Genomic DNA, 10,354 nt, shown 5'->3' on the forward strand with positions numbered 1-10,354 from the left:
AATGAGTATGCACACAGCCAGTTATAAATATGAGATAAGAATGCAATCTTTGCTTCGTCTGACCATGACTATCTCTGTTGCCTAGATAGGTTGTCATGTGTAGCATGTCCTTCTGTCATCAATGGTATATTTCATCTGTGGAATCTGAAGCGAGGCCCCATGGTTACAAATCACACTCAACTGTCTGTACAGTGTAGTCCTATTCTTCAAGATCAGAACCCTTCATAGTTAGATCTCTATTAATCATACACAACACGTTACTATTACACTGGCTTCTGATAAAAGATTCTTGCCTTTTTCCTAGATGTGATCTGAGGAATGATTTAAATGTTAGGTCATTCTGTTTCTCTTTCTTTATGAAGTCTCACTTCCATAAAATTTTCCCATGACCTGTGTAATCTTGTAAATCCAACTTGTGCGTCTCTGTCCATGCCCACACAGAGAGAACAGGGGAGGTCAAGTCCAGTGAGAATATGTGTAGCCTATATTGAGGCCATATTGTTTCATCATTAGCGACCTCCAAAACTCTCTGTGCTGTTCAACAGTAAATACTGCAAAGGCCCCACGATACAGCGCCCCTTCTCTTCAATGGGTAATTAGTGATAGAACATATGAACTGTAATATTGTGTGGGAGCTGGACAATTGAGAAGTGTTTATGGTTCTGAGAAACTAATAACCACCAGACTGTGACGGAATAGGCGATTGATTCTCAAACTTCTAAACAGAGCGTGGATGTGAGACAGGTGTTGTGTTATAGCAGTCCTCTATCCAATTTCAAGTTGGAATCTTTGTTTTGTAACCAGCTTTTAGTTGAATTTTTTTTTACCAGCGTTGGAGGTACAAAAGCAATCACAGAAAGGCATATAAAGATAACCCCAACCCATTCCCCCCATCACTCCCCATCTACCCCCCTCCCAAAATAAAAAATATTTTCACAAAACCCTCCCCTTGCACACCCTCCCACTCATAGAATTAACTCAAAATAATGTTTACGACCATAAATAACAATAACTGTAGCGACCCTGTGTTAATAAACATGGATATCAACTTTATAATCATGGATATCGACATATGTAATTACATAGATACAGACACATTACAGAGATACAAACAAAAAAAATGCTTGACATCCAGATGAGTATGAGGAGGGGAGTTTAAGTACAATTTTTGAAGTACAATTTTTACAAGCTTGTTTGGGTGGCCTGTAGCTTATTCTTTAGATGTTTGGGGCTGCTGGTGAACCATGATGTGCAGGCATAATTAAAGTGACACTGGACTAGCGCACCTGCCAGAGTCTTTAGGTGTCTACAGCTAGGTTTCCATCCAATTGGCTACAGATTTATATGCAAATATTCTAAAGTCTGCATAAAAACAATATGTGCATTTCAGAGTTTCTGTTGCCGGACAACGTGGCCGGGAAGATTTTAATTGAAAGATTTTTGAGAAATTTACTGGACATCCATCTACAGTTGAAGTCGGAAGTTTACGTACACTTAGGTTGGAATCATTAAAACCTATTTCTCAACCACTCCAAAAATTTCTTGTTAACAAACTATAGTTTTGCCAAGTAGGTCAGGACACCTACTTTGTGCATGACAAGTATTTTTACCAACAATTGTTTACAGACAATTGTTATAATTCACTAAATCACAATTCTAGCGGGTCAGAACTTTACATACACTAAGTTGACTGTGCCTTTAAACAGCTTGGAAAATTCCAGAAAATTATGTCATGGCTTTCGAAGCTTCTGATAGGCTAATTGACATAATTTGAGTCAATTGGAGGTGTGCTTGTGGATGTATTTCAAGGCCTACCTTCAAACTCAGTGCCTCTTTGCTTGACATAATGGGAAAATCAAAAGAAATCAGCCAAGACCTCAGAAAAAACATTGTAGACCTCCACAAATCTGGTTCATCCTTGGGAGCAATTTCCCAAAGCACGAAGGTACCACGTTCATCTGTACAAACAATAGTATGCAAGTATAAACACCATGGGACAACGCAGCCATCATACCGCTCAGGAAGGAGACGCGTTCTGTCTCCTAGAGATGAATGGACTTTGGTGCGAAAAGTGCAAATCAATCCCAGAACAACAGCAATGGACCTTGTGAAGATGCTGGAGGAAACAGGTACAAAATTATCTAGATCCACAGTAAAACGAGTCCTATATCAACATTACCTGAAAGGCCGTTCAGCAAGGAAGAAGACACTACTCCAAAACCGCCATAGATAAGCCAGACTATGGTTTGCAGCTGCACATGGAGACAAAGATCATCATCGTTATGTTTGGAGGAAAAAGGGGCAGGCTTGCAAGCCGAAGAACACCATCCCAACCGTGAAGCACGGGGGTGGCAGCATCATGTTGTGGAGGTGCTTTGCTGCAAGAGGGACTAGTGCACGTCACAAAATAGATGGCATCATTAGGTAGGAAAATTATCTGGATATATTGAAGCAACTCAAGACATCAGTCAGAAAGTTAAAGCTTGGTCCCAAATGGGTCTTCCAAATGGACAATGACCTCAAGCATACTTCCAAAGTTGTGGCAAAATGGCTTAAGGACAACAAAGTCAAGCTATTGGAGTCCTGATCTCAATCCTATAGATAAGTTGTGGGCAGAACTGAAAAAGTGTGTGCGAGCAAATAGGCCTACAAACCTGACTCAGTTACACCATCTCTGTCAGTAGGAATGGGCCAAAATGTACCCAACTTATTGTGGGAAGCTTGTGGAAGGCTACCTGAAACGTTTGAAACAAGGGATTTTGGCCAAAGGAGTCACATTTACATGTCCTTAAAAACAGCCTTTAACCAATTACAGAAACACTGTTCCTTGTGGTTTGATGTCTAACATATGTATAACTTTATAGCCTATTTTGTTATTGGTTTTTACATTCCTTAAACAATAGCTGTCCATCTCACGGTTCAGCTGTAAGAGATTTCAGCACTAAATGCATCAGGGCATTACATGCATAGGCCTATAGGCTTAGGCGTCCACTGTATGATATTAATATATATATATATATATATATATATAAATGAAGAGAAGCTTAGGCCTAGAGTGTTACACCCTGATCTGTTTCACCTGTCTTTGTGATTGTCTCCACCCCCTACAGGTGTTGCCCATCTTCCCCATTATCCCCTGTATATTTATACCTGTGTTCTCTGTTTGTCTGTTGCCAGTTCGTTTTGTTTCGTGAAACCTACCAGCATTTTTCCCTCTGCTCCTGTCTCTCGATTGTTCCTGTTTCCTAGTTTTCCCGGTGTTGACCACTCTGCCTGCCCTGACATGCCTTCCTGTACATTTGCCCCACCTTTCTGGATGACTGACCTTTGCCTGCCCTGACTCTGAGCCTGCCTGCCATCCTGTACGTTTGCCCTAACCTATCTGGATTACCGACCACTGCCTGCCCTTGACCCAATTTTTTTTCCTGCCCCTGTTCGATTAATAAACTGTTGTTACTTCGACGATGTCTGCATCTGTGTCTTACCTGAAACGTGATAGTCCAAACTTGCCCTGACTGACCCAGCAGACACGGACCAGCTGCGCAACGCCATCTCCTCCTAAGGAGCCACCATTGGTAGGCACAAGGAATTGCTGCATGGCTTTATGGAGGGGTCCACACCTTGGCCGAATGCAATGACCGGGCATTGGACATCTTGCTGGAGCAATTCCGTGGGTTTGCTGGGGGGCAGCCTACTACGACGGTAACCTCACAGCTCCTCAGTAACTCGGCTGTTGGCAGCGCCGCCTCACCGGTCACTCTGCCTTCCCGGGAGCCACGCTTACCTCCCCCAGAATGTTTCAATGGAGAGCCGGGCACCTGTCGGGCATTTCTAGCTCAGTGTGCCCTCATCTTCAAGCTTCAGCCCTCCCCCTTTCCCTCAGACCTCTCTAAGATAGCGTACTTTATCACGCTGATGTCCGGGATGGCGCTCGCCTGGGCTACAGCTGTCTGGGAGCAACAGACGGCCATATGCGTCAGTCTGAAGGAGTTCATGGGAGAGGTCAAGAAGGTGTTTGATGCCATATTCTCCAGAAGAGAGGCTGCCCGGAAGCTACTCGGAAGCTTCGGCAGGACTCCCACAGTGTGGCAGACCATGCGGTGGATTTCCACACGTTGGCAGCTGAGAGTGCCTGGAACCAGGAAGAGCTGTTCGACATGTTCCTACACGGAGTCTCGGATGAGGTCAAGGACGAGCTTGCAGCCCGGGAATTACCGATGGATCTCTCCTGGTCCTCATTAACTCTGGGGCCGATGAGAGCTTTTTGGACTCTACCTTGGCTTCCGAGCTAGATATCCCCACTCAGCCCCTCTCCATTCCCATGGACGTTAGAGCGCTGGATGGGCACTCTATAGGCCAGGTCACCCACAACACCACTCCTCTCATCCTAAGTGTGTCAGGGAACCACAGCGAGGCTATCCAGTTGCTGCTCCTTAAGACCCTTAAGACTCTTAAGATTCCCATCCTTAGATTGGGTATTGGGATTCTCCTGGCTCCAGCGACACAATCCCCCATTAACTGATCTACTGGTGCCATCATGGGCTGGAGCCCGTTCTGCCACGCCCATTGCCTGAAGTCAGCACAACCTGCCCCGGGACGTCTTCCTGGTGGCTCGGAAGTTGCCCCGGACCTCTTTGCCATTCCCGCAAAGTACCAGGATCTCCGGGAGGTGTTCAACAAGGCTCGGGACACTTCGCTTCTGCCGCACATACCATATGACTGCAGGATTGACCTTCTCCCTAGCACTACTCCGCCCAGGGGACGACTGTACTCTTTATCGGGACCAGAGACCAAGGCAATGGAAACCTACATTGTGGACTTCCTAGCTGCAGATTTCATCCGTCCTTCTTGGTGGAGGAATGGAGGCACTGGCTGGAGCGGCCGGAATATCCGTTCATCGTGTGGACCGACCACAAGAACCGACTCCCAGCGCACACGTTACACCTACTTAAACTAAATATGGAGCACAAAATTAAGAAGACAGATCCAACTTAATTTAGCCAATGAAAATGTCTAAACAGAATTAAACAAAACAGGTTTTGCATATTTAAAGAACTGCTTTGATTAGTAAATTGGCTAACAATAATAACAATGATATACCATAAATGATAAAACATATTCTTATAAATATGAAATAAATACATTTAAAAGATACACTATGCACAAATCGCTCCACCATTTCCTGGTTGCTAAAATTCTAATAGTTTGCCTAATTTCAGTTTACGTGAAACAAGCAAGTATAGTGTAGAGAATTATTGTACCATCTAAACAGCTGGGAAATATATTTTCCATAACAAAAAACATAGCATTTTCAGCTGATTGAAGCTTGTGTACAAAACCAAAAGTAAAAGAAGCAAAAACTAAATTTAAGAACGGGAAGCATATAAATAGCTTACATAGAACAGATCTACAGCTTCTTAGACTTGCTTTCAATGATAACGACAGCTCTAGAACTCACATACTGTATCTATGTGAATTTGGTCGGGTCGCCCAAAAAGGTACATATTGCAGCTTTAAGTTCCAAAATTGCATCCTACCTGAATAGCGGGTTACAAAGTAGCCTGCACTTGGCCACGCCAACATTCTTCACATCTTAGTCCACTACAATAATTTTACTTCAATGAAAAAGGCCTCCATTTTTGTAATCAACACTAGCCTAGGCCTCTCTCTCTCTCTCTCTATCAGATGCCACATTCATCATGACATCATGTAATGTAGGCTATACCAGAAAAACACAATTTTACTATTGCATAGGTTACAGTATATCCAGGCATATTTGTATATTATATTATCTATGCATTACACCTACTAGAAATAAAATAAAATGTTGGTGTAGTACAGACATTTAATAAAATGTCAAATGGTATCTATGTCACCACTAAAAAGGGGCCTGGGATTTAGTGCTCACAGAATCAGTTAGCTGTGTTATTTGTTATTTCAATGAAAAAGGCCTCAATTTTTGCAATCAACAGTAGCCTAGGCCCCTCTCTCTCTCCTCAGAAGCAGGTGCAGGTGGGCAGGTGCATGCAAGGAGTGAGAGCCCCATTAACATTGACAAGGCTGAAGTGGTGCAGGTCGAGAGTTTCAAGTTCCTTGGGGTCTACATCACCAATGAACTAGCATGACCCAAACACACCAAGAAAGTTGTGAAGAGGCCCCAAATCACTTTTCCCCCTCCGGAGACTGAAAATATTTGCCATGGGTCCCCAGATCCTCAAAAAGTTATACTGTTGCACCATCAAGAGCTTCCTGACCGATTGCATCACCGCCTGGTATGGCAACTGCTCGGCATCTGACCATAAGGCGCTACAGAGGGTAGTGCGTTTGGCCCAGTACATCACTGGGGCAAAGCTTCCTGACATCCAGGACCTATATACAGTACTAGGTGGTGTCAGAGGAAGCCCAAAAAATGGTCAAAGACTCCAATCACCCAAGTCATAGACTGTTCTCTCTGCTACCGCACTGCATTCAGTACTGGAGTGCCAAGTCAAGGACCAAAAGGCTCCTTAACAGCTTCTACCCCCAAGCCATAAGACTGCTGAACAATTAATCAAATGGCCATCCGGACTATTTACATTCATCCACCCCCTTTGTTTTTACATTGCTGGTACTCGCTGTTTATTATCTATACATAGTCACTTTACAAATGACCTCGTTGACTAACCTGTACCCCCGCACATTGACTCGGTACCGGTACCCCCTGTATATAGCCTCATTATTGTTATGTAATTTTTTTGTGTTACTTTTAGATTATATACATTTTTTTTTTTTACTTTCTTTTTCAAAACTTTTTTCTTGATCTGCATATTTGGCATTGTTGGGAGTGGCAGGTAGCCTAGTTGTTAGAGCGTTGGGCCAGTCACCGAATGGTTGCTAGATCGAATCCCCGAGCTGACAAGGTCAAATTCTGTCATTTTGCCACTGAACAAGGCAGTTAACCCACTGTTCCTAAGCCGTCATTGTAAATAAGAATTTGTTCTTAACTGACTTGCCTAGTTAAATAAAATAAAAATCGTAAGGGATTGTAAGTAAGCATTTCACGGTAAGGTCTACCTGTTGTATTCGGCGCATGTCAAATTTGATTTGGTGCTGAAGCACAAGTTCGGGGTGTAGGCTATGATAGACAGCCTCTCCTGGACAGTTTTGCCCTCTACCATTTTATTCATACTTTTTTTAGAAGCCAAAAGCCTGCAATTAACAGCTAACGGAAACCCTGGTGCATTTTCCCAGTTCTGTTTCCATCATATTGATTGTTGCAGATAAAATACATAGTGCTCAGTGGCGACCAGTCATTCTATTTTGAGATGCACATTTTTTGGGTCTTGCCTGTTTTGCATGTTATTTTGGCATTAACACGTTTCTCATATCAGTCTGCAAACAATGTCAAAAATATATGTGTATCTGTAACGGCTTTCGTCGTCGGATGAGGAAGAGTAGTCGGGCAAAGCACAGCGTGGTAAGTGTTCATGTTTGTTTATCGAACTGAACACTAATACAAAATAACCAGAGAATAAATTAAACCGAAACAGTCCCAGGTGCAAACACTAAACAGAAAATAACTACCCACAAAACCCATGTGGGAAAAAGCTACCTAAGTATGGTTCCCAATCAGAGACAACGATAGACAGCTGTCCCTGATTGAGAACCATACCCGGCCAAAACAAAGTAATACAAAACATAGAAAAAGGACATAGAATGCCCACCCAAATCACACCCTGACCAAACCAAAATAGAGACATAAAAAGCTCTCTACGGTCAGGGCGGGACAATATCATTGAGTTAATAAAGCCGCATACAAACATGGTCTCTTTTTTGTTTTCTTGAGTAAGGCAGCTCCAAAATGCAGGTGTTTCAGCCTAGCTCAGTACTTTCTGTGGTGGTGGGGCAAGCCAGCAGAAAATATGGAGCGTTGCACGTGATTGGCTCAGTGTTCTGTCACCCATAGGGACACTACGTCACCACCAAGTCTAAGGGTAGATCTCGAAAATTCAAGCCCCTTGGGTGCTGCCATAGAGTTACATTAGAAGTGCCCATCCAAGAAGGCTCAAGGTCATTGGCAAAAGATAAAATGACATCAAATCATGTTATATCTACAGTAGCTTTGATTGGACTTTCAAAATCTTAGCTAGCCATCATCATCATGAATCAAGTCGACAATCAACTGGCATATCCTTTTTCTTGTTATATGAAGATAAATAATGAAGAGAAATTATAGATAAAACGTATTGGTGCTCATCGGCCATTAGACATAAACATTACACAACAAGTTGGAAATCGCAAATTCAACAATGAGTGGTTTGGATGGAATCAGTGGCTAACTGCAAGCATTGCAAAGCAATCATTAGCCTGCTATTCAGTGGAGTGACTGTGTGGGCCCAAATCTAAGATTAAGGGTCTCTGGTCTCTTTTCCTAGTTTAAAATTATCAACATTCAATATTGGCCATGCTGTCAATGAAGCATGATTTGTGCCGCGCTCAAATCAACTGCTAACTCGGAACTGCAAAATCTGACATTAGTGAGTTCAAGACAACTGGGGATTCTGGAAAAATGAGCTACGACTAGGAAAATACTTTTTAAGCTTTCTTCCCACTCAGAATTGTAAATCGGAAACTTGGGCCTCTTTATAAAGCTACGACCTGAATATCACTTACGTCATCATGATTCAAAACATTTTTTTTGAGTTCCCAGTTGTCTTGAAAGCCATAAGTCCAGAGAATGCCAGACTTTGCCCACAAAGGATCGCTGCGCCACCTTCCTGTTTAAGTGAGCACAGGACAACAAGGTGAGTCCAAAAATGTCTTGTATGCTGCTGCATAAATGATGTACTATGCCAGGGAGTATGCATACTGTAGCTAAGAAGGTAATACTTAGTGTATGTTGTGTAGTAAGCTGTTAGTAGCCCATGTGCCTCACCATAATCATTTGGTCTATTTTCACCTCTTAATTTCGCCTACTGTTCTGACTTGGTGGTGCACATGTAGCCTATAACCTGTTTTTGAGAAATGTAATCATAGAATATTGTAAGAGCTTTCATTGTCTGCTCATATGCCCCCTTTATTTATCCTACGATTCTGACTTGTTGTACAAGGAGAACACTGTAAGAACGGCCCATGTTCTGAATTCTGTCGCTATACATTTCAAAAGTGTTGAAATAATAGTTATATTGACTACGTCCGTCCTAGCTCGCTCATTAATGTCTTAATTGAAATTACGGATTGCCTCTTATCCGCTTGTCGTCCCCTTATGCCATAGTTTGTACATCTCAATTGTCAGTAGAAACCACATTTTTAAGCAAGTCAGCCAAATCAGCAGTAAATGAGGCTGAATAAACTGTTTTGCTGCCAGACAAGGCTCTGCTGATATTCAGGTGTAGCAGTGGTATAGTGCAATTAATGTCTTGTTTAGTGTTGTGTTGTGTAGTGGCTTTGCTGGCATGCATCCCACATTCTTTTTTTTTTGCCCCACCAATATTTACATGCTAAAATACATCAAAATTACTTTTGCGTTTAAATTTCCATGTACCCAATAACAAAATACAAGATAAATGGGTTTCCATTGTATTTCAACTCCTACTGATGGTTTCGTCACAAAAAAAATGTTGTGTACTGTAGGTATTGCAAATGTGCCAACTCTGGTCTTGGGACATGCACTCCAGCATACAGCTCACAGATACAGTGCGGATATAGCCTACTACTACTACATGATCAGATTATTATGGACAAAAGTGTGAGATTATTTTACTTGTCAAACTTGTTGTTTTACTTGTGCACATGCCCACAGGAGACTTTTAAAGTGGCCTAATCAGATTAAAACATTGTGACTGGTTGTGTTTATGCCACATTTAAAATGTAATACATTTTAAAAGTAAAATTATTAATATTTCGGCTACATTGAAGCGTTAGGTTTCTAGGTGCACGAGGAACAGTCGCCCGGATTGGAGAGGAGGCAGAGCACATGTTAAACTTTCCTGAATAAGTCTGCCTGCTGGAGGATATTTGGCTACGTTATTATTGGAGGACTTGGGAGAAAGACAACAGACAGCGCATTGAGTATCAGAAGTAAATATCCAGCCAGACTGGCCTGCTACTGTGCCTTTCTAGACCTTATAAACTGCCGAGTGTAGACCCATAACTGATCCAAACGGAATGAAAAATTCAAATCACAGGACTTTTGTGCCATTATTCAAATTATTCATTGCATTGTGGTGTTGTAGGCTAGTCTAGGTAGGATAATTGTATTGTCCCTAAACAAGATCAAAAGGGGAGCTTTTTAAGCTGTGTGTCTCATGTCTTCACTGTTCTTAAATGCGCAATGATGCACCTGGCCTCTGCGCTGCCTATCAGCTATTCCTAT

This window comes from Oncorhynchus clarkii, chromosome 16 (assembly GCF_045791955.1).
Source record: "Oncorhynchus clarkii lewisi isolate Uvic-CL-2024 chromosome 16, UVic_Ocla_1.0, whole genome shotgun sequence".
NCBI lineage: Eukaryota > Metazoa > Chordata > Actinopteri > Salmoniformes > Salmonidae > Oncorhynchus > Oncorhynchus clarkii.